We start from the raw sequence: 25823 nt of genomic DNA, 5'->3' as shown, positions 1-25823 counted from the left end.
ATCTCCTCATCTCTTTCAGGATTTTCTGCTTTCATCTTTCATATTTTCAACTTTAATCATTTTTGTGGTTTTTAGCCTGTGCAATGCTTTCTAAGTCATATTTTTAACCCAGGCTTTTAGTTCACTAACTTAAAAAAATATTTCCTATCTATTGTATTTAGTCACAATGTATTGTAAGCATAAATTTATATATTGAAATAAACTGGATTTGACTACTTTTCTAATGCACAACCATAATCTTTATGGATTTCTTCCTAGGCCATCTTCTTTGGCCTCACTCTGGGCTATATGTGTATATGTGTTTGAGTTCAGTCTCCTGCTGATTGGGAAGGCCTTGCTAGCCTTGCTCTTTTGTGAGTTCAGCTGCTTGGTTTTTGCAGGCTTTCATCTGTCAGAGTCTTTTGAGATGCACACTGAAGGTTTCTAGGCAGAAGATAGTTTTGTTTTCTGACTCACTGTGAAGAAGTCTTCTTTAACCTTCATCTTCATATGAGATGTTTTAGACCTGTTAGGCATGTCAGGAGAGTGAACCCTTGGAATATCACCTAGGGAACCTCTCAGAGGGAGTCTTCATGCACAAATGTGAATTTCTCCAGTTATGTTAGCACCAGCAAGATATTCCTGTTTTTCATCTATCTAGTGAAATTGTCTCTACTTCATCATGAGGTCAAACATAGTGGCTTTATAATTCAATGTCGGGTGCCACTTCCCCTTCAGATTGTTTCAGCTTCATGAGGTTTCTCTCTGGCTGCATGAGAAAATCTTTAAAATGTGGCAAATCCTACCTAGAGTATTGTCTTTAGCCCATAGGACACATTCTGCCTCTTATCAGAACCCTGGAGCCTTCAACTTGCTAATCTGAATGTGAGAGAAGTGTCCTCTTGTAGTTTTACTTGGGAATGGGAAGGGTGTTGTCCTCTTTCATCATGGAGGGCAGCTTCTTAGGCACTTGCTCTAGTTCTCTTGTTGGGGTCTGCAATGTGTGTGACATATTTACACCCTTACGTATGTGTGATTTGCAGCAATGTGTGATGTCTAAGTGGGCATACATGTATATGTGCCTAGGGTATGGGTTAGCTATGTGTATGAGTATTCATATATATAGTATGTGGATGTATTCATGCTTATTAAGATGTGATTGGTTATGAAAACCAGAGTAACCCTAGGTGTTGCTCCTCAGGCTCCACCCACCTTGTTTTAAGACAATGTCTCTCATTGTCAGAAACTCTTTAAATTAGCAAAGGCAGCTGGGCAGCAAGCCCAGGGACTCACTGGCCTCTGCATCCCCAGAGCTGGATATGCACACCATTCCCTTTCTGTGTCCCCTTTATCTCCTTCTCTGATCTCTTGTTCTAACTGGGACTTCCAGGATATTAAAGATACACAACCAAAAGAGGCACAGGGTCTTTTGAATGTCTTGGCAGTTTACTTTTAGCAGTGGTACTCAACCTTTCCCATGCTGAGGCCCTTAAATACAGTTCCTCATGTTGTGGTGACGCCCGCCCCCCCCCCCCCCCACACACACACCATAAAGTCACTTTTGCTGCTACTTCATCTTAATCTTGCTAGTGTTATGAATCATAATGTAAATATTGGTGTTTTCTGATAGTCTTAAGTGACCTCTGTGAAAAGGTCAGTTGACCCCAAGGGGTCAGGACTCACAAGTTGAGAAACACTGCTGTAGCCCATTGACAAGGAAGAATAAAAACTGTTTCATTCCAAGGTGCTTCAGAGCCACGGAACCTCCATGTGATGTATCTGCTGGGCATGCTGGGCTAGGAAAGGCCACTGAGTGAGATAAAAGAAACTTGAGTAACCAGAAAGGTCTCTGGTATCCCTCAGTATGGCTCATTAATTCTAAATGAATGCTAATAGATTAGGCCACGTGTGTCGCTGGAAAAACTTGATCCATAATATGATGCTGTAAATCTCCAACCCAAATATGGCCCGACAAGAAAAACACAACTCAATTAATATGAATACGTGTTGTGAGCCTAGATTGGTCAGATCTACCGCTACACTACCATCTTCCCCATCTATGAGACCCCTTAGGACTTGTGGTTTCTCCAGGCCAGGTGCTTCTGCTCTGCTTTCCTTCCACCTTCTCCTCTGTAGTTCTCTCTCTCTCTCTCTCTCTCTCTCTCTCTCTCTCTCTCTCTCTCTCTCTCTCTCTCTCTCTCTCTCCCCCACTCCTCTTTCTACTCTCTTTCAACTTTCAGCTCTACCTTCCCTTTTATCTGCCCAATCACAGACTCTAGCCTTTATTTTACAAATTAAGGTGGGAAGCAGGTTTACAGGACATCACCTGAGTGCTGACTCATTCCTTGTTCACAACCCCTCACAGGAGAACAGAATTAGCATCAAATTACAAATAGCCCAGGGCTATCTGCAGCAATAATATATCTATTAAATAGAAAAATAAAAATGGAATTTAAGAGATAATGCAGAAACTTAAACTAAGGGAGTCCTCCTTGGGCAAAGACTTGTCCCACCTTATCTAGGCCATGCTAGACTCTGGCTCTGTACATTTTCTATGAAGCTTCAGAAAACATCAGTTTTGAGAAATAAGTAGATAAGAACTACTTTCCTTTTAAATTCAACCCCAAATAAAAACTAAATAAGTAAATAAAATAAAAGTACCTAAGTCTATAAATATTTATTTTAACCTGTGTTATTTGAAGAAAAGAATTAAGTTATCATTGACCTTCTAAAAATTAGAGATGTATATATGCCTGTGTCTTTTATGTATCTATACATGCAAATGCATATATGTGTGTAATATGAATATATATATATATGTATATATATATATATATACATATATATATGGCATTGTATGCTATATGTACACATGCACTTACATGCTATGTGATAAACATCAAGACATTGACTTGTGCTTTGGCAAGAGAGCATACATCCCATTTCTTATTGTGTAGCATTTTTCTGTATAGTTTAAAAATCAACAGAGATGCAGTGATATAGAATATTATATAGCAAGTCCATGTCTCTGTAGAAATAACTTCAAAGGAATTTTATAGAAATAACTTCAAAAAGAATAAATAAAAAAACAGGAAGGCTAAAATCTAGAAAAATTAACCAATGCAAATGAATAGTTTTGGAAATGTCTAATTAGGCAAACACCTAAAATATGGCTGGTTAATAGCCCAGAACATGTTCAATTGTCTTTCCAGTTTAAGACCAATTAGCTATGGATAATTTAACAATAGCTGTTACCATATGTAAAATTTCAAATTAGATCCAGAGATATACCACTATTCCATGTTGTTGCTGATTTTCCCTTGATTTAATACTAGTTTGGAAAAAACAACTCTATTTCCTAAATACAGCGTTGACAGTTTCTGCCTTCAATGAATCCTTAAAGTCAGCCTGCTATGCTTGCTTAACCACAGCAAAATGCAAATTTTTCTGCCAGAAGGGCACTCACCTGGCAAGCTCTCATCTACATATGTAGATATTTGATACCCTCCCTAAGAGTCTTCTGTATCTTAAGTCCCATGCTGGGGAAGTCATTTGCATATGCAAACCCCTGCTATTTTGGTCTTCGACCACTAGGGGCACAAGGGATGAATCATTGTAACTACATTTACATTTGATTTGATTGTAATTCACTGGAAACTGTGATGGGCACCAAGATCTTATAATACTGTAGATATTAACAAGTGGTATTTAATTAGAAGAACTGCCATTGAACAAATCTTCACATCTGAAAGGGAAATGAAGGTCTGTGTCACGGAACACCAAATACTAGAAGCACCAAACAGCTTTAAATATAATAATCTTTTAAAATCTGAGAGAAGAGGTACAAAGAAAAATCAAAGGGTTATGGTACTTGTTATGCAAGCAAGGGGTTTTGAGTTCAAATCTCCTTCAGCACCCACACAAAAGGCATAATTATGCACACCTACTACTGCAAGATTGTGGGGCAGGGTCCTGGAAGCTTGCTGGCCAATATAGCCAAAACTGTGGGCTTCAGATTTAATGAAAGAATGACAAAAAAGTCACTCAATGTCTTCCTCTGGCCTGTACATTACAACTATGTACACACATGTACATATACCACAGCACACTCGCGCACGCGCGCACACGCGCGCGCACACACACACACTCCAAATATGAGAGAAGAAATAGAAAACTATTCTTGACTTTTATCCAAAGCAGATTTTTGTGTTTCCTTGACCAACTGGAAGAATAGCTGCTAAAAATCAGTCCTGTGAATTGTTCTGTGAATTCGTAGTGGTCTGTGTGTATTATTGTATGGGTGTTGGTGTGCACGTAGGGGTATGTCAATTTGTATGTTGGGAATATGTGCATGCTAGTGTGCATGTGAAGGTATATAGTTGTATGTTTGGGTAGGTGAGAAAGCATGACCACATGCCCTTCCATGTAACATATGACACCTGTTCTGTTCACAGGGCAACATGATGAGCCCCCATGTAGGAAACAGCCCTCAGTAGGGAGCTCACTGCCAATCTGGTGCAGAAAGAAGCATCCTTCCTTTCCAAGTCCAGTCAATACCTGTAGTGAATTTCGCAGCATACTTCGCAAGCCTCTTCCCTCGCTCTTGTCCCAGAGGCTTGGCCTGGCCATCCCTCCTTATGTGGAGGCAGTTCTGAGTCCAGCAACGCTAGCACACACCCACAGCTCTAGAACCAACCAAGCTTTCAGCAGGAGCCCACTTTAACATCTCCGAGTAAGAGCAGGATAGGAATGAGGTCCTCCCTTAGATGGAGAACTTAAACCTCATGGCTTCCTACAGTGACCAGGGTTTTTCGAAGCCTGAAGGCAGAGTCCAGATGTTCCCAGGCCAAGGTACTGCTTGGAAGGGATTTCTCTTTCTTACACTTGGTACTTTCCTATGGTTTTGAATCACTTCTGTTGGAGCTGGGATCCAGCAATTACACGGGAATCAGTTGCTTCTCCCTCCCTTTCTCCCTCCCTCCCTCCCTCCCTCCCTCCCTCCCTCCCTCTCATCTTTCTTCCTATTTAAAGTCTTCAGCTTCTATGGGAAAGGCTGGTATACTCAGGAGGCTGAGGGTCAGAAATGCCTCTCCATCTGCATGACAAAGGACACCAACACAGACCGGGCACCAAGAACAAGACAAAGGAGAATCACTCACAGGAAACAATAGGGAGAGAAGCCTGTGCATTCCTGGGATAAGTAGTGTGCTACTTGAGATTAGCTGACCCTTGGGCTGGGTAATGTGAGTGACCCTGAAGAACCAGAATGCTGAAAGATGAAAACAAGGCATTCAAAGGGAGAAAGAAACACCTGCCCTGTGCAGCTGGGTATGGGGTCCATCCACCTGGAAGACAAGGCTGTGCTAGCATCAGGAAGAGGTAGCACGCACTGCCTTACAGAGCACCACACTGGGCAGCCAGGCGGCAAGGGGACCCAAGAGATTGCCATGGAAACCTGTGTTTTGTTTTTTGTTTTTTTAAAGCCTCCTATTTAAACTTGAGAAGCAAAGATACTTTGTCTGAGTGATGCAGGAAAGTACTATATGCAAGCTAGATAAAAGACTCTGCTGGCCCAGGCAAAAGGGTTAGACACGGAAGATGTAGGACCCTCAGAAACGATGTTCCCTCTCCCATAGTATAAGGGTATGAAAAATCGCTGAAGACTGCAGACTCAGTATACACAAACAAACCAGCATGTGGGCGTCAAACATTCTTTCAAATGGCAACCCCAGATAAAGGCACCCAGGCCTTCTTTTAGGGAACTGGGGGAACTCTCTAGAAGGATTAGGTAATCTAAAATCTCATTGGTGGATGCTAGGGGGTCACAGGTGATCAGTGGTCTCCATTCCTATTGAATGAACATTCAACCATGTGATGAAATAGGACTGCCCTGAAAAGATGGCCCATTCTGAGATAAGCTATTTCCCCATTTTTGTGGTTATCCCCGGGCTGTTCTCTGGGAGAAGGTTTTCTGATCTTGTTCTGGATTTTATGGTCTGTTCCTCGAGTTGGTGTCTTATGACCTAATTTCTGGAGCTTAGGGTCTATTGCTGAAGCTGGTACCTTACAACCTTTTTTTGAAATCAGGCCTGGTCCTCAACATGGAGACAAATGGGATCCTTAAGTGGGGAACAGTTGAGGTTTAAAAGTGTCCTTTCAATAGAAGCTCCTGGCCCGTTTCGGAATTCTCGGAAGCTCCCCAGACAGGAAAAGTAAAGAATCTACCTTCAGAGAGGCTATGTAAGCAGCCAGACTGCATTAGCAAGGAAGTCTAATGAAGGAAGCACCTGCCCAGGGTCAGATGGCAGGAGGTACACTCTGGTTTGAACTGGTACAGGTCTCGGTAATGCTAGTTAATCAGGTGTGCAGGAAAACCTTAATACAGCAGCAGGAGGCTGGGCGCCTCCAGCCTCAGCCCATCCACTCTGCATGGTTTGAGGACCTGAGTGATAGAGTCATCCCCCTTAACCCGTTCACCCCACCGAGGCATGGTGCAAACAAGTCTTTGAACCCAAGTTCCATGTCTTGCCCTCTGGGCTAGCAAGCTGTCCTGTAGTCTGGTCGAGCTATAGTCTTTTTTTTTCTTGACCGAGCATCCAGAGTGGCCTCTGGAAATCTGTTCAGGGTGTAATTGGCTTTTATGCCTCATTACAGAGGACCCTGGGAAAATGCTAAAGGAGCCTGATGGCACTGCATTGCTGCATGGGGGCAATGTCTTTACCTGTTCATCACTTGAGAGCAGGTCAGCCACTGGCCCGCTCAGCCCTGTTTCTTCCTTCCCTCAGGGCACATAGCCTGGACCAATCACAACACATTGGACAGATATGAAACCTGATGCTCCCTCAGCCTAATTAACCCTTCTAAAATATAACCTGGGGAGATATATTTCTAAAATATATATCTGTGAAGATTTGATACTTTTAGGACCTTTAGGACTCGGAGTGAAAAAGGGTTTCTAATGTCTGGGCAGACAGCTGCAACCCCGCAGCAAAGGGAATTGGGTCTAGAAGATTTTAGCTCCACCTGTATTGTTTATCCATTATTTCCAGAACACGATGGTTTGATATCTATTCTGAGCGGTATGGGTACTTTCTCAATGCAGGAGCATGTATTAATTTTGCACACATCTTACACTGGACAGTTGTCCAATCTGGAAGAGAAAAGCACATGACACTTTTAAATAGGGCACCTTCATGGAATCAGCTAGAAACGGTATCTGGCAAATTACATCAGAAACCAATGTGAAGAGGCTGAGGCAAATTCAAGGTGTCATCCACAGCCCTCCACGAGGGAGGGCTCTTGGGGGTTTTACCTCTGAGCAAAGATTTGTATGAACACGGAGTCTTGCTGTTGTCCGAGGAAAGAAGGAAGGTGTGCAAGGAGGAAAGAGAAACTGAGAAGCACAAGACTAGACTGCACTTTGATTTCCCAGGAGTGTCAAGGGGGCAATGAGAAGAGGCTGGCTCCTTCCTGCCCAGAGCAGAGGTAAGAGCTGTGTCGAAGGTCAGACAAGGTGGACTCTCGACTCAGGGGGAAGAATCTGAGATTTGATTCCCAGTATTTCTAGAAGTATTTCTTCATGCTGTTTAGATTGGGAACTTGAGGAGTCAGATTGACATTTTTACAGCATGGATCTGGCCAACGGTAAGAGCTGCCCCTCCTCCCCCCACTCCCACTCCCCACCCTGGAATGTTGCTGCAGTTTGGGGAAGTCTAGGAGGTGTGACCTGAGAGGAGAAATAGTATGCTGTTGGGGGAGGGGCAAGCTTTGAGAGGAAACTTTCACCTAATGCCACTTTGCTCTTACTCTACTCCTTCGGCTTGCCATTCAACATGGAAGTGCCAAGGCTCCGGCTCAGGCCACCAAGTCTGCTGCTTGCTGTCATGCCTCCCTGCCATGAAGGGCTCTGGAACCACCTTAAGCCCAAATAAACCCTTCCTTCTATAAATTGCTTTGGCCTCAGTGTTTCAGCGCAGCAACAGACAAATAATTAATACACTAGTATACAGAGATAAAGCGCCCAGTAGCGGGAAGCTCAGAGCAGGTGTGGGGAAAGGAAACTCCCTCCCTTTCTTACTTTCTAGGGTCTTGAAAAACACCGCAGTTAGGAAAAGTTGTTCAACCACAGAAAAGCGCAGCAAATGATTAGGTCAAAGTTCCTCCAGAATGAAGACTCAGAGGTCCAGAGAAACCATAGATTGTTTTATGGTCAAGTTTTCTAAGCTATAGCACCTTAGAATGTGTTTGGAAGGAGAGGGAAGTGATCTTACGTTACAAACTCAAGAGACCAGCAAGGCCTGTCTGTCCAAATTATTTTTCTTCTCCATGTGTTATTTGTCATAATTACCAATGCACAATAATTATACAAATGGATGAGTTTTGTCTGTGACATTTTCCTAGTGCTCAAAGTTAAGAGGAAAACCAAAGCTTGTAGCAGTGTGTTCCCTCCGCTCCAGAGAACCCTGGGTGGGTGGGGCTCTGAAACAGCCAAAGCCCAGGGCACTCTTTATTTCCTCCTGCTCTTTCCATCTACTTCGGCTCACTCTGAAATCGCAAACACCTTGACACGCAGACACGCAGGAGTACACCGCTCTTCTGATACAGCGAGTCAAGAAAAGGATGGGGTAGCAAAGCCATTGCTGTGTGTTGCTGCCCAGGCTGGGGTTACCAATGAAGGTGCAAGCCTGGGATGATCTTAACTGTACGGCGTAGACTGGAACTTCATCCCTGGTTGCTGCCCTTCAGTTCTTATATCTGTGGATGCTTTCCACTCTAGAGTCTGCTTCCCCCATGTTCTCTTCTCCCTCCATGAAGAGCAGGGCCCTGGAGAAAGTCACAAGAAATCACTCTTCCAAGAATCCTGTTTCGTTCTTTCTCTTACATTAAAGGGATGACTGCTGAGGGCAAACATTTTGAAGTTTAAGATCCATCTGTCATCAGACATAGCAATATCCTTATGGCAGGCTACCCTGGCTCTGCCCATTCTTCGACCAGAGAGCAGCCTCTTTGGAGCAGGCTATCTGCTGCCTAGTGGAGGAGAGTAACACTTGGATGATCCTCTTTCAAAGGACAGTGGTTTTGCTTGCCATCATGGAAGGAACACACATAACTTACTGAGCGTAATGAATGTGTTCTTTCCAGTCATCCTTCACTGTGTCCACCTTCTTGGGATGGGTACTACTTTTCATAGGAAACATCACTGAGATAGGTAGGCTTTCTTCTTTCTGTTCAGGTCTTGTCTGAGCCATGGCCTGATGTTTGAAAGAAGAACCCCATCTGTTCTTATGTAACTCCAGACCAAGCCTCAGCTTGCTGTGATAGCTGTCCTATTCCACCCCTTCCCTAACTCCTGAAGTCAGAAGGGCTGTTCATTTCCGTGTGTCAGCGTGCTGTGCTTGCGTTTTCAGAGTGAAGAGTGCCAGGATCTGTGTGAGGTTCAGGTTAGGAGGATATCTTAGGAGAATGCTTGGACCAAGCACTACATAATCGCCATGGATAGAAAGCTGCCAGTAGATAGAAGAATCTACGGGAAGCCCAGGATACCCAACAATCAGTACTTTGATTGGAGTGGTCCAGTTTGAGACACTTGTGAGGAGAGAGATGCGGGAATCAGTGTGCAGCTGTCGATGTGTGAAGTCCACGGGCCTGATGTGTCAAGGATAAAGCCAGCAACGTGGACGGCAAGAAAGCACCTTCTTGTTTCAGAGGCATAGGTGATGTGCTTTCTACTGGGCAATGATTCGGCTCTTCTGTAAGCAGGCAGGAGCCGGCATTGCAGCTAACCCAGGAAAAGCCCGTTTTGCACAGCTAATGGAAATCAGGTTGCTAAGCATTCTTTATGAAAATATTGCCTCCGCTTTTAAGAGAAAAAAAGGGTGGAGAAATGATTTAGTGATCAATAAAAATCGATTTGACTTTTAGAAAAAACTTAATATTCATATAATTCCTCTCGTGGGAATTTTCTTATGGCAAGTGTGGGTGTGTAAACAGTAGATTGTCTTCAAGTTCAGTGATCAGTTTGCCCAAGGGCAAAGACGTGGCTGCTGTGGTGTTGACAAGCGGTTATTTAAATGTGTGTTGCTTTGTCCTTCTGTGTACTCATCTACCCCAGAAAGGGTTGGCCAGCATCCCAGCTGGAGTCACAGGACCAGGTGACTCCCAGCCTTGACTATATCTCCTTCCTGAGCATATGCCTGGTCATATGTGTTTTATCTCACTATACTTTTATTGTGGTCTTGTAATGGTATGGTGTCACAGTTGCCCTGTGGTATACTGCAAGCATCTTTTTGGATGTTTCTGCTTCTATATTGTAGGTTTTCTGTATTGTATCTGTGGGGGTATGAAACTTGTTCCCCCTAATTATTCCTTAGACTTATCCATCAGGAAGTAACAGGGAGATGGGGAAACTATGTAGTGAGTGACAAGGATGAATTTAATATGGGGAGCTACTAATGGGGACTTCAAGACCTTGACATCCACCTCACGCTTAAGGACACCCCTGAAGAGAACAGGTGGCATCAAGGAGCCCACTTCCTTCAAACACGTCACTCACTTATCCACATTCAGTCCCCCTCTCTCCTTCTGCCACTTCTCCCCCCTCCCCACCCCTCCCACCTCTAAATTCTACCTCCATCCCTCAGCCTGCAGAATGCTGGGGTTACCTTGACTGGGTTGTATCAATGCTCTTAGTAGGAGGTCCAGAAATAAGCACCAGGGGGACCAGAAATGTTAACACCCAGGGCTGTTCCTCCAAAGGAAGGGATGCATAACCCAGAAGTCTGGGAGCAGACTGGTTAATGGCCTGGTGACTTTTTCATTACCTGTGTGGCAAAGACCACTCCAGACCCTCCCCTAGAGCCTTGTCTTGAGCTTAGTTTTCTCAGGCAATCTGTGGAACCTATCTATATGGAAAATGGTCACATGTAGTGAATCAATAGGACCCACCTTTACAGAAGGTGACATGTACTTTACAACGGATTTTGATGGGGTCATGTCTTATCACTATTTAGCTTACTTTGTTCTTCAAGGTAGAGGTGTGCTTCACTCACTGTGGTCACGGAATTAGGTTAATTAGCATCAGGAAACTTTTCACCAAATTGTGCTGTGTTTAAATGTACACAAAATAAACAACTCGGGGCTCAAACAGCTGACATTTGAACCAACATGGTTACTTAGTTTTATTGAACCAGACAATCTTATTGTCTGTCACAGGTGGTACTTCTGCTGCCCATGGTAGTTGTAGAGACCCCTACAGTACTTCAACAAAATTTCAACATTAAGTTTCTCAGTTACTAGTTCCTGTCAAATGTTATTAATGTGTTTTTTGGCATCTACTAGGAGCAATGCAAAGCTGGGCTTTGACCATACACTACATCAGAAATATGGACATTATTGCTTGACCAAGAGATGCTTCCAGAAGCCAGAACTGTTGTTTTTCGTTCCTTCTGATTACAATTTGAAAAATATTCAAATATCAGGTTCCTAATAAGTCATGATAGACAGAAGTCAGAGGAAATTACAGAGTTTTCTGTTTTTATGACACAGTGGTTTAAGTGCGGCACTGCTGGAGATTTCTGAGATGTCTGTTACACTATAATGCAATACTTAAGGTTATAAACGACAGTAATTATCCTGACAGATGCTTCTTAACAATGTATTTTCTATTCCTCCGAAATTTAACTAGATCTTGGTTCAAATAAATATAATGGATCCATGTCTGATTTTCTACAAATGTTTTTTTCTCATAAAATATCTTCACGGACATTTCCCTTCAAACTGTTTGACTTACTCAGTAATCGATTTTATGAGTAATTCCCTTGTTTGTTACAGTGCTCACATGAAACTTTTAAGAGCTTGAGACAGAAAGTCATTAACATTAATCTAATAAAATAGCTGGCAAATTTAGATACATTGCACTTTTAACATGTTTTCTCTAAATTGCAATCAAAATAGGAAGTTTTTAGTGCCAGGGGATCAATAAAGGAAGGCTTTCTTTGACATCACCACATTCTAAGTTATAACCTAACCCTTTCATGTCTGGGCTCCCACCAAGTGCTTTGTTAGTCTGGAAAAGGAAAGGAACACCTCACCATTTAAGGGGGTTGTGCCAGGAGGATGGCTAAGTGGGTAAGAGAGCTTGCTGTGAAAGCAAAGAGGGCCTGAGTTTTAACCCCAGCACCCAGGTGAAATCTAAGCACAGGTATGTATATGTATACACGTTGTTGTTATGGGCAGACATACAGATCAATCCTGGGAGGAGCTCAGTGACCCACAAGCCTAACTGATGGTGAGAATCAGGCTCAGTGAGAGGCCCAATCTGAAGGGGTTAAGGTGGAGAGCAAGAGACGAAGATAGCAAATGTCTTCCTCTGGCCCCTGCTTTCATATGAAGGGTATATACACCTGGGCAAACATGTACACACACCTGCATGTTCCAAAGGCAAAGTGGAGGAAAGGGAGAGGGAAAGGAAGAAGGAATGTTAGCACGGGCCTTCTCATGGCGAATTCCCTGTCTTTCCCCTGCCTTAACAATGTCTTCCTTCATTTTAGCAGCATCTTCATGAGTTCAGGCTCCTCTGTTGACTGTCTTTTCTTTTAGCACATGAGGTTGTTATCCATCATTGTCATTCATTATTTTTCCTGAGACCTCCTCATCAACCTTTCAACCTGATGTCAAGAAATGAGTTTTCTTCTCTCTGTTCTTTGTCTCTAGTTTTTGGATCTCCAAGCATCCCAGTTTAAAGCTCAATAGAACTGGAATCTTCCTTCTTCTGTTCCACTTGATGCTTGCCTTGTCCAGCACTTCATGGGTATCAAGCCTGTTACTCAGAGATGGGCATATAAACTAAGGGCATGACCACTCCATGGTATGGTTAAGGGGAAGACCTCTTACTGTGGATATGAGAGAGAACAGTCAGAGACATCTGAATGTGTCTAGAGCAGAGAAAGTTGTAGACTGAATATGATGGCCAGCAGTCTTGACCTGAACATGCTATCATGAACATGCTATCTGCAAGAGAGAACAGTGGACTAGCAGGAAGCAGGAGAGAGGGCAGAGAGAACTCAGTGAGTGAAGCAGGGACCTTGAGATGTGTAAGGTGTATCTGGTATTTAGAATACAGAGGTATTCTGGAGGCCATCATGTATTTTGATACGCTGAGAGGCACCACAGCTAGCCATATATGCCTCTGCCAGAGATAAGGGAAATTACTCCTTTTGGACGATGGTAACCAGGGTCACAAGCTCCTAAGGAATGCTGGCTTTTATCTAACCAACAGAAATCCTCTAATAGTCCAGATTGAGCTGATTTCTGGGTATTGGGACTGCTTTAAGGAGTCTGGGGAATTGGAGTTTCCATTGGACCTAACAGTGGGTAGAAAGTTACAATATTTCTCAAATGTATTCCCAGTCTTCTAGGTCCATTGTTTGGGAGCTGGCTTTCAACATTCCCCCCCCCCCCCCCAGTCATTGTTTGGCTATTTTAATCTTGTCTTTCCTTCCTTTTTTTCTTTGTACATCTTTCTGGATAATTTTTCCTAAACTCATTCCAGGTTCACTGATTGAGATCTTCAGTGTTCTTTTCTATGGTTTCAACATGAGATTTATGTGTGTATGTATGTATGTATGTATGTATGTATGTATGTAACAGTGTATTTTTAAGTGATGGGTTCTTAGGGTTTTTTTTTTTTTTCATTCTTCCCATCCTAACATTCAGTTGCATAGACATTTAACCCTTTCCAGAAAATTGCGGAATGTATTTATGCTCACTCTTTAATGACCACACTGGTTGGTATCCATATTTGTGTCACTACAGCCTTGTCTCCTTTTTCCTCTCTGCTCCTTCAACTGCTTGATTTCTCCTGTCATTCATTTGCCTCTCTAGGTTTTGAAGCAATGTTCTGATGCATTGTGGAACTCACAGAGAACAGCAGACTGGCCCATGTTCTTGTGCCTTGCATTTTGTTTCTCTAACTATGTGCCCTCTTTTTTTGTCCTTTCTCTTGACTTAGTAAAGGGGTCTGTATCTGTCAATCACTCCACATCTGTCCACAGATCTAACAGGAAGGTTTGTATCCATTAGTCACTCCACATCTGTCTATGGATCTACAGGGTTGGACTTGATTGTGTGGCTACTTCCTCACATGTCAACACTTCTTCCAGAAGAGAGGAAATAAGCTGCAAAGACCCAGGAAGGTCAGAGAGCTGGAAGACTTAATAGGCTCTCCCCAAGGTTACAGAAGTAGTAAGCAATTGGGAAGAAGAGGAGACTCCTTGCTGAAGCACTCTACAAATTCGCTTTGAAGGTTGGACAGGATGCTCATGGGGTACAGCCTTCATGAGCGTCACTCATGTGTAAGACATTTGGATGACATTTCTGCCAGTCACTCTGAGTTCTGGAAGTAACCCCTCACCCATCCTCCTGTATGCACACTGATAGTCATACAAAGATCACTGTTAACAGAAGAGTTGCTTTAGTGTGATTTCTGGACATATTTGGAATAAGCAGAATTTGGTCACATTTTTTTTTTCAGGAAGAGCCTCACATCCACCTTGCTTGACTTGGCCTGCCCCAGCCTCCCACAGCAACCAGATGTCAAGTGGCCAGTCTCTGAGGCTATAGCTCAAGCCCTGACAGATAAGAAGGATTGTCCCATCTTTTGGTCCATGACACCCTGTCCACTAAAGACATTCTATAAGCTCTATTGACCATATAAATTCCTGTTACCAGCGAATTTACCCATCATTTTAACACACACTATTTAAATTTTGCTCCATGTATTTCTGACTCTTCAGAAAGCTATGCAGTAAATCAAGACTCAAATTAACATTTATCATGTAGAATTACTTTTTTAAAAGATGTGCTGAAGAGAAGCTTTGACAAATGTCATTGCATTAAGTCATAATTTCCCAAAAGTCAGGTGTAAATCAATGTGATCTCTACTATGCTGAATTTGATGCCATTTCTAAGACATTTGAATTTCCTTAGGAAGATATAAAAAATAAAATACACGGGATTGGTTCATTTTCTCTCTCTATTCAGGCATATGTAGTCTCAAGATATATTCTAATGAGTAAATTCAAATACAGACTCTTCAGCAACATGAGGTTGAGTTAACTTCTTTCTACCTTAGTATCCAATAAATAGCTTAGCAAATGCTAACTCATTTATTCATACAACTTCAGCTTTCAATGCTCTGATGAGTTAACTAGCCTGAACTGTTAGAAGTTTCTAAGTTTATAGTCTTGGGTTTTGGGGAGAAGACAAAACACACTTCTAAGACAGAGGCTTAAAATGAAAGCTTTATTTTTACTTATTCATTTAGAGCACAAGGAAGCAGCCAGTTCAAGATCTGAACCACATCCCTGAAGGGAGATTGTACAGCATTTTTAAAGAATGGAACCATAAAGCAAGTGGGGAACAGGGTGGGCTGCAGTATTGTCCAATCATATTTTGAGCCAAGGGTTTGAGCAAGGAAATAAACATTGGTGACTGGGCCTTATCCAAGACACCTGGTTTCGGGATCCTTGGCTCAGCTTTTACAGTCAGGTCCCCTCCTGGACTCTGGCCCAGAATTCAGAATGATAAGAGAACAAAGGAGTGGGCAAGCTGCTGGTAGTCAATTAAGTCATGACAGGTAGTACCTTTATGACTTGTATGCTCTAGTTTAGATAATGGCAGCTCCTCTCTTTACATGGTTAGCAAACAAGCATGAAACACTTGAAGAAGCAGGATACGAATTGGTTCCTGGGCCGGGAGACAAGAACTTAGTTTTGACCCTCAGCAAAATAGACTTTGTTCCTGAAATGGTGGGTCTCAGCAACTATATCTTAATAATAGTGCAAACAAAGTTTATTTGAAAGGAATATGTCAATGAACCATTCTACACAGCATGTTATCAAAATTGATATATGTCTTGCCTTCGCATTCATCAGTAACACCAGTTTCAAGACTTATACCACAGATAGATTGAATCCATAGATGCTTATATCAATATGTTTAGTGGGTCAGCTGCATATAGCCCTACCATGTACTTTAACATATTGTAGATGACTCATAATAGGGACAACTCTATAAATTCTGTGTGAATACTTGTGATATTATTATTTTTTTAGCAATAATGCCATGAACATATGCTCAGTACAGTCATAATTTTGTTTTTCTGGGTGTTCTCAATGCATACATAGGCTGTGGAGTCTAAGGATGTAGTACTTTCAGAGGTAGGATGCTGATTGCAGCTTGCATTTGGATTGTGTGCCTGTTCTTGGTTACATTGTGGCTTCTTCTCTCTTCTAGCCTTCTCTGCCCCTTTTCCATCCTTTCAACTCCCTAGCACTAGTTAGGAGAAAAAAAAAAGGATAGAGATGAAAGGAAAGAGATCCCTGAATAAAGTCAGTCATCAGAAAGAGGCTGATGTTATTGTTAGACTATTTAGGGGTATCAAGTTCCTTGGGACAATTTTGATCTTTACAGTTAGGATATCTAATTTCTTCTTGTTGTTGTTTCTTTTCTGGGCATGACTACTTATAAAACCATGACCACCACCAACAATTAACAACCACCAACCTATAGCCTGCCTTTTGAAGGCCCTAACATTTATATGCCTGCTAATAAGTCCCCGGAATTCCAAATGTCACACAACTGCAGAAACTATGTGTAACTGGCAAAATCAAAATCGAAATGAAAACATTTGGGGAATCAAAATGGAAATATGTTCCCATGATATTCCTGTATTTCTCAAAGAAACTGAATTCCAGAATTCTCACTACAGGATGTCGAGTGTGATGGCAGTAGGAAAAGCGAGAGGAAGACAAAACAGAGTGCCCACGGGGAGCCCAGAAGCCATCATCCTGGTGAGGAGGCAACCTCAGGTACTCCTCTCTTCCATAGCTCCTGAGATTTTTTTTTCCTTTCATTTAGGCACAGATTCCTAGAGTGGGTATTTTCTGTCCATTTTGCTCATGGTGTACCAATAACATGAAGGCTTCATCGATCTCATCATTGAGTCCTTGTCACTAAGAACAGGTTTTGGCCCCTCACACATGACATACAGACTTTTGATTGAAAATGCAATTGAATGGAGATCACTTAGAACAGCAAAGAAATTGATGTTTCGATTTGGTAAAAATGATCGGAAGAAAATGTCGTCGCCTCATTCTAGTTCCTAGGGGGTGGGCACTGCTGCCTACTCCCTCCTGCTTGATAAGCTCACTCATGTGGTGTCAGGGAGTGTGAAGCAGAAAGGAAAGGAACACACAGGACAAAGCTGGAAGCACGAACCCCAGTCAGAAATTTGAGACAGAGACTCTCATGTTCTGAACAGTCAGGGGCCAAGGACATCTCTCTTCAACAATGTCGAAGCCGGGAACAGTACATGAGGCTTCTGGCAACTGCAAAAATGAACAAGTGAGAGCATGGATGTGAGTAAAGGGTTAGGGGAGGAAGGATGACGTGGAAAACAAGAGACAGGGAATCATCTAGCTTCTCATATCTCCTCCTGTCATGTCTCTATTTCCCAAGGGAAGCAAAGTCACAGGGCAGACCTTTTCCCAAAGGTTTCACTGCTGAGCACACAGAGCAGACAACAGGTCTATGAGGAAAAATATCAGACTTTGCACTGAGTGGAGCCATGTGGAAGGTGTGTGTGGTTTCCTCCTCTGCCCACTCAGAGCACTGTCAAGGACACCTTTACTTTCTGAGCTCTTGTCCAGTTGCTGCTGGTCCAGGGGTAGGAACATTCAGTCTCTGACCTTTCTTCCCAGGTTAACCTTTGGGGCTAATGAATGGATCAGTGGGATTTAAACAGTCTTCTTCGACATCTCAGGATCTCATTGTGCCCTTTTCCCAGGATCCTGAGGCACAGTTTGTGCTCTTGATGCTCTGTCCTAGCAGAGAAACAGCTTTCGCTGGACTTTCTTTCCTCATAAGACCTAAATGATTGATTGGTGTCATTGAGAACACTTTCCCAACCTGTGATTTGATGGTTTTCATAAGCAGCATCTTCACTGATCTGAGAGGAATTTTCAGAGATGTGCCATTATCACAATTCAGGCCTGGGACACTCCCATCTTTTTAAATAGTTGTGCAGTCTGCCTATCCACATTGTCTGCTCCTGTTGTCAGTTAGCTGGGTGGTTCCTGTTCTACCCAGATGATGCTGACAGTGGGTGGAGGGTAACCTCCCCTAGTCTTGATGAAGATGAACAGGGAGGGGAACAAGACCCCCTGGGAGAAAAAAGATGGATGAGTCCTTTTGTTTTAGTTCATTTGAGCTGCAGGGATAAAATGCCTTCCCAAAAAGCAGCTCGGAGAAGAGAGGGCTTATTTCAGCTCACAATTCCAGCTTATAGCCCATCACTGTGGGAAGCCAAACAATGAAAAATTAAAGTAGCTTACCAAATCTCTTCCACAGTCAAGAGAAGAGAGAAATAGATTCAAGCCATCTTAATATTTTGCTAGCTTTCGCTTTTCTTGCAAATACATACATACATGTGAACTACTGTGGCAATATATTCTGATCATATTTACCCTCAAGTCCTCCTAGACCCTAAATTCCTAATTTCATATCTTAAAAAACATATTTAAATTGCTTGCTTAATAACCCATTGACTCAAGTTTGTGCTGTCTATATATTTCTAGATGTGGAGCCATCCACTTTACCATGGTCAACTTACCAGGAGCCAAACCTTTAAAGAAAACTGTCTTCTCTTCCCTTAGAATCCAGCAACTGTCTGTGACTCCTCAGTTACCAGGTGGCACTCGTGGTCCCTTTCTCCTCCATGCTAGAATGCTGACTGCTTTGATCTTCTGGGAGTCCCATGCAGGCAATCACAGCTGCAATATTTTTTAGTCTTACAGAGGCTCAGGTCTCAAATCAGGGAATGGTGTTACCCACTTCCAGACTGGGTCCTCCCACCTCATAACCAAGACAGTTCCCCCATAGACTTGCTACAGACCAACCTGATCTAAACAATCCCGCATTGAGACTGTTTCCAGGTTACTTTAGGTTGTGTCAAGCCAATGGCACAAATCACACCGATCATTGTTGCTGAAGGATGCAATGTTAGGGAATAGCACAGAGGAGTGTGTCCTGGCCGAGTCACTAAGTCACCAGAATCCCTTGCTTTTGTAAGCAAGAAAAAGAAGAGGGTGTGATGGGAAAGTCTATGGAAGCCACCACATAGGCCTTCATGCAAATGAAAAACTGTGCACTAGTAACAGGGCTTCAACTGGGCCACCAAGGGAGGAAGTGGCTTGAGGGACAGGGCTATAGAGTTCAGAGAAGATGTCATAACAAGGAGCCCACCCTAAGCTGTTTGAAGACATGGCTGGGATATTGCCCTCTGGAGCTCAAGTTCTGTTTTGGCATCAAGCCGATATAGTTGGAGCTTCCCAAATGTGACTGTGGATTGCCCAAAGCAACAGGACTGCAGCAGGCAGTTCAGCCACAACAAAAGGTACAGCTTGGATTTAGTTATCTGCTCAAAACTTCCAGGCCACATGGAAAAGGCTGACATCTGTGGAATAGGGAGCCAATGTTTTTTTCAACTTCCAACCTCTTAACCTATTTAAAGGAAAAATAAGCATTAAGAGTATGTTTCTATTAAAGGTCTGGTATTAAGATTAATAGTACTTAAATACTATTTAACAGTGCCAAATATTATGACCAGAGCTGTTGATATATCACTTTCTAAAGGCCAAGGCCTGGCAATTGGCAATATGGTTTGTGTCTGTCTAGAAATAAAAGTTTCCTCTTACCTTTTTTCTTTCTGGAACTTCTTTGTTAATTTTTATGCCTACTTAAATTATTAATTTAAAAGTCATGCCTCATGTATATATACATACATACACACACACACACACACACACACACACACACACACACACACGCACATTCCCTTTGAACCCGGAGTTTTTTATAATGAATGTCCCATTACAAGATTAGCATATTGTTCTTTAACTGTGATGTCCAGTGTAGACGTCAGTAGTGAGTGTCAGCATGCATATGCTCACACTGAAAGCCATTGATAATAGGGGGTAGGGAGAATGTTGTGATTTTAAGCTTTGAACAACTATTTATATCTCTGTTGTATCCTTTAATATGATTGACAGCAATTTCACAGAAGAGCTGTCTCTTAATCAGTGCATGGTGATAAAATAATTTATAATCTATGTACCCAAGTTACAATGATGAATGAGACTTCACAGTCATTGCTGGTTGTAAAGGAATTTTAATCCAGTAACATGGTTGCTCTGATTACACCCAAAGACCTTCCAGGTCTGTGTGATCTGGCTGCAATGTAGACACACCCTTAGAACACACCTTTAATCCTTCTGGCTAGAATTCTTTAATATACAACTTTATGTACATACATTTAGTACAATGACATCTAATTGAGGGGCCGATGGAGTGATGAATCAGAGAAAGATTTGACAGAATGAGTCGGAGATAGGATACACCCAGCTCTCAGGAGAAAAGCTATCTAAGAACAGTACAGGGAGAGAGGTCGATCAGGTCTATTTAGTCAGCTGAGTTCAGTGCAGTGGAGTCAGAGTTAGGAGTCAGTGCAGTGAGTGCAGTGCACTGGAGTTGAGTTCCTTCCTGAGTTTATTCAGTTCAGGGCAGGTCAGCAGAGGCAGTTGAAGCCAGAGAATAAGAAGGAGCCATAAGATTAGAACAAATTCCCAGAGTTAGTTTGAGGCCAGGCAGAGCAATTCAGTGAGAAGCTTCAAGAAGGCCCATTGATTAGTTTTCTTTGAGAGGAGTTGGAGCGAAAACAGCTGAGGTGAACCAGCCAGCCACAGTTCAGAAAGAACTAGAAAGAGTGAGCTTATTCAGCTGTAAGTCTCAAGATGATGATTACATCAGGCAAATAAAAGGTACTTTTATAGCTGGTCAACATTCCATGTTAGGATATCAGGATGGGTGCTCATGGTACAGGGAAACATATTGCTACCAGGATAACTACACACACTTTCTTATGAGGGTCCTACCCTGTGTGATATGTTTTGTCTTTCAGTCATTAGCTTTATAGACTTTAAAATAATAATTAAATATGTAGAAAAATACACAGACCCTGCGTTGAATGTGAGAACTTATCCAAATTTTCATCAAAATTTTAAAATAGGGAAAATGCAAATGACAATGAACTCTATGTGACCATTGGCATGCAAGCTCTCTAAAACTCAACCAAAGAAAAGGCTTTGGCCAATAAAGAAGGCATGTATATTTTAGGTAAGGCATATATTTTGGAAATACAATTTGTTTATTTTATTTTTTATTAATCAACTTATTTATTCACTTTGGATCCTGGTTACAGTCCTCCCTGCTCTTATCATTCATGTCTCACCCTTACAAATCCCTCCTCCAATGACCCCCTCTCCTTCTCTGAAGAGATAACACCAAGTCCTGGGATATCCAGTCACAACAGAACTAAGTGCCTTCTGAGGCCCAACCAGGCAGTTCAGTTAGGGGAAGGGGATCCAATGGCAGGCAGCAGCATCAAAGACAGCCTCACTCCAACTGATAAGGAATTCACAAGAAGACCAAGCTGCACATCTGCTGTGTGTAGGGGGTCTAGGTCCAGCCCCTGCATGCTCTGCAGTTGGTGGTTCAGTCTCTGTGAGGTCCTATGGCTCAGGTTAGTTGACTCTGTTGGTCTCCTTGTGGTACCTTTGACCACTCTGGCTTGTTCAATCCTATCTCCAACTCTTCCACAAGACTCCCTGAGATCTGCCTGATGTGTGGCTGTGGGTCTCTACACCTGTTTCCATCTGCTGCTGGGTGAAGCCTCTCAGGAAACAGTTATGCTAGCCCCTTTCCACAGGCATAGTATAGTATCATTCATAGTGTCAGCGGTTGGATCTCTCCTGTGGGATGGGTGTTAAGTTGGCCAGTGATTGGTTGGCCTTTCCACTAATCTCTGTTCCATATGTATCCCTGAGCACCTTGTAGGTCTGACAAATTTTGGGTTGAAAGTTGTGTGGTTGGGTTGATGTTCCCACTGGAAGTCCCACTTTGCTACAGGATGTGGCTACTTCAGTCTCCATAGCCCCTATTGTTAGAACTCTCATCTAAGGTCACCCCCATAGACTACTGGTAGCATCCCCAGTCCCAGGTCTACACCTGAGATGCTGCCCACCAATTTCCATTTTATTCCCAGATTTATCCCATCTCCACTCTCCACACCTGATCCCCATCATCATTCCCTTCCTCACCCCCTTTTCACCCAGTTTCCTCTTTCCATCCACCTCCAATCACTATTTAGTTTCCCCTTCTAAGTGAGATTCACATACCCTCCCTTGGGCCCTCCTCATTACTTAGTTTCTTTGGGTCTGTGGATTGTAGCATGGTCATCCTGTACTTTATGGCTAAGGTCCACTTATAAGTGAGTATATACCATGGCTGTCTTTCTGGGTTTGGGTTACCTCACTCAGGATGATATGTTCTAGTACCAAACATTTGCCTGAAATTTTCATAATGTCTTTGTTTCTAACAGGTGAATAGTCTTCCATTGTGTAGATATATCACATTTCTTAGTGCCTGAGCTGTTGATGGAATTTGCCTCTTGTGCCAAAGAGTTCAAGGCAGTTCCCTACTTTCTCTTCTATTAGATTTGGTATGTCCAGTTTTATGATGAAGTCTTTGATCCACTTGGACCTGAGTTTTGTAGAGGGTGATAGACATGGACCTATCATGTCCATCTAACAATCAGACATCCAGTTAGACCAGTACTACTTGTTGAAGACGCTTTGTGGTCTCCAACGCTCAAGCTATGCTCAGTGTTGTACACAGTCTCCTTTTGCTGCTTGTAGATCAAGATGTAGAACTCTCAGCTCCTTCTCCAGCACCATGTTTGCTTGGATGCAGCCATGCTTCCTGCCATGATGATAGCTACAATGATAACAGATTAAACCTCTGAAATAAGCCAACCCCAATTAAATGTTGTCCTTTATAAGAGTTGCCATAGGAATGATGTCTCATTCTAGCAATAAAATTTTATTTTATTTTATTTTATTTTTAGCAATAAAATTTTAATTAAGACAGTCATTGCAGTCAATATGTCCACTAAAGATAGGGGTTACATGCTATATATGTCCTGTATCCTAGAATTCAGACGCAATGAATGTGTCCTCTATATCTTCCATGGATATGTAGTTAATGTGTCCCCAACTGACATCACAATACACTACCAACATCAGAGCTACTGTGGCTCGAGGCAGCTCCCTTGGCTTGTTCTTTGCAGCTGTCCATACAGCCACCTCTGGGTTGGGGCATACTTGCCTTACTCATGCTGAGATCTCTTTCCTTAGGTTTGAAGTCTCTCTGAGAAGGATACTTCACTGGATTCATTTCTTTCTTTTCATCTCTACTTTAATGAGCCACTCACAATGCAACTCATGACTGTTAAACAAGTAACAGAAAAATCACAAGCTCCCTGGGCATGGATCATGGATCTGGACTTTGAAACTAATTCATGACTATCACAGTAGATTTCTTTCTCTCTTTCTTTCTTTCTTTCTTTCTTTCTTTCTTTCTTTCTTTCTTTCTTTCTTTCTTTCTTTCTCTCTTTCTCTCTCTCTCTCTTTTCTTTCTTTCTTTCTTTCTTCCTTCCTTTCTTTCTCTCTCTCTTTTCTTTCTTCCTTTCTTCCCTGCTTCCTTTCTTTCTTTCCCTCTCTTTCTTTCTTTCTTTCTTTCTTTCTTTCTTTCTTTCTTTCTTTCTTTCTTCCTTTCCTCCTATATATCTTTTTTACAAATATGGCTTGAAGATGAAAGTAAACTTTCCTATCAGTAACTGTAATAAACCCCCACTATCTGTACTATAAAGACCCTCTCATATAAAATATGTGGTTTTGCCAAGGCTGTGAAAATGAAACATAAACTAGAAATTGATTTTTCATATTTTTTAATTATAGCAAAAGTGTTAACCTGGGTTGAGACTGGATCCTGTTTAACTGGGATCTGACCTAGGGATTCTTGGACTCTTGCTCCTGAAATAAGAATAAAGAAAGCATTTCAAGCAGCCTGATGTCACGGAAGGACTCCAGTTGCTAGTTTGTGATTTGACAGGAGGATCCAGTGGCAAGAGTGACCTCACAGGCAACTTGTCCTAGTTATCAGATAATCCATTTGTCACATCACAGAAGGCGCTTGTGAGAAACATTGTGATAGTCCATTTTCAGGATGGAATGTGCCCAGAGTCATCAGAGTCACAGAGAAGCAGGAGGCACCCTCTCTCTCCTAACCTGGCACCTGCCAGTCTGAAACAGGTTGTCTGCTGTCAACCCAGCATCAGCAAAAGGGAACAATGTCAAGCCCCAAAGCATTTATTAGATAATGCTTTGTGTCCTAAACCAATAATATGGGGAGTTAGGGAAGGAGGCCTGTGATAAAGACAGGGATATCTTGGCATGAAGGAATTTAAAAACTACCATCTTAAGCCAAATCTGCTCTACCCAGGTTTGGGGGGTTTTGTTTGTTGGTATTGTTGTTTTCATTTCGGCTTTGTATTTTGTATTTTCTCTCTGAAGAACTGAAGGTTAAAAACTGCTTTGTTTCTGTGAGTATTTTTAATTTTCTATTACACCATTTCCAACAACACTCATTACAATCATTAAAATTGAGCTCCGGGGCTGGGAGACCACAGAGCAGGTAAGAGCACTTGCTTAGTAAGCATGAGCTCAAACTCAGCACACGCCTAAAAAGCCAAGTGTGGCTGTGCATGTACATGCCCCAGTGCCATGGAAGGCAGAGACAGGAGGACCAGGAGGCTTGCTGGCTACCATTCAGCCTGCAAGTTTAGTGAAAGAGCCTCTCTCAAGGAAATAAAGAGGGATATCCCAGGACACCTGGCATCTTCTTTCACCTCAGCATGCACATACACAGTGAAATCTCATAAGTTATGATTTGTCATAAACTAGATGTATGTGAATGTATGTACACATGCATGTGGGTTTACATGCAGTTTCATGTAAACACATATGTGCATGTGCATACATACAATGAGTGCTTGTGCCCATACGAATTGTAAGCATGTATGTGTACAGGTGAATGTGTGGATATGTGTACATATATGTGCATTATGTGCATGTGTTCTCTCTCTCTCTCTCTCTCTCTCTCTCTCTCTCTCTCTCTCTGTGTGTGTGTGTGTGTCTGTGTGTGTTTCTGCAGGCACCCAGAAAGCAGTCAGTATCAAAAGCCCTCACCACCCAGATGCAAAGGTTTTTCTTGCAGATCCAGCTGCAGTCTGTAGCCTAAGGAGATTAGGGATGTAGACCGCAACCAGGATACCAACAGTAAAACCAACCATTTCCATTTTTAAATTCATTATCATGTTGTTGTATCTTAAAAGGAAAAAGCTTTCTTTGCTGGAATCTTGGTTTCCCCTCTAAACACTAAAACAAAATGAAACAGGCTGTTGTTTCCTGGAGCAGAAAATTAAAGGAGCCAGTGGTTCCTAATAGAATTTATTTCTTTTAGATATGAGGGCTCTTTTGCTTGGTGTAAAAGAGGGGGAGGGGAACTGCTTGAGGGGAAAGGCTGAGCTGGGTGAGAGTTGGGCTCTGGCTCCAAGCATGGCTACTGAGATCCAGCAAAGGAAAAATCAACAGGCGTCAGGGCAGAGGGAGTGGAATGATGATCAGTGATAAGGTCTTCTCTGGAGAAAATTATGTTTTGCTTTCTCTGCACTCAACACAGGACTCACTGGTACCCAGACTAGTATAAGCTGCAGGAACCTAGGGTTGGTTGTAAACCAAAACCACCATAAGCAGAAAAGACATTCAACATTTCAAGGCGCCAGTTGTACAACAAGGAGGTTGTCATCTGAGGCAGGTAAGTCTTCCTCC

Source organism: Mus musculus, chromosome 8 (genome assembly GCF_000001635.26).
Source record: "Mus musculus strain C57BL/6J chromosome 8, GRCm38.p6 C57BL/6J".
NCBI classification, from domain to species: domain Eukaryota; kingdom Metazoa; phylum Chordata; class Mammalia; order Rodentia; family Muridae; genus Mus; species Mus musculus.
Note: the sequence above shows the minus strand (reverse complement) of the source record.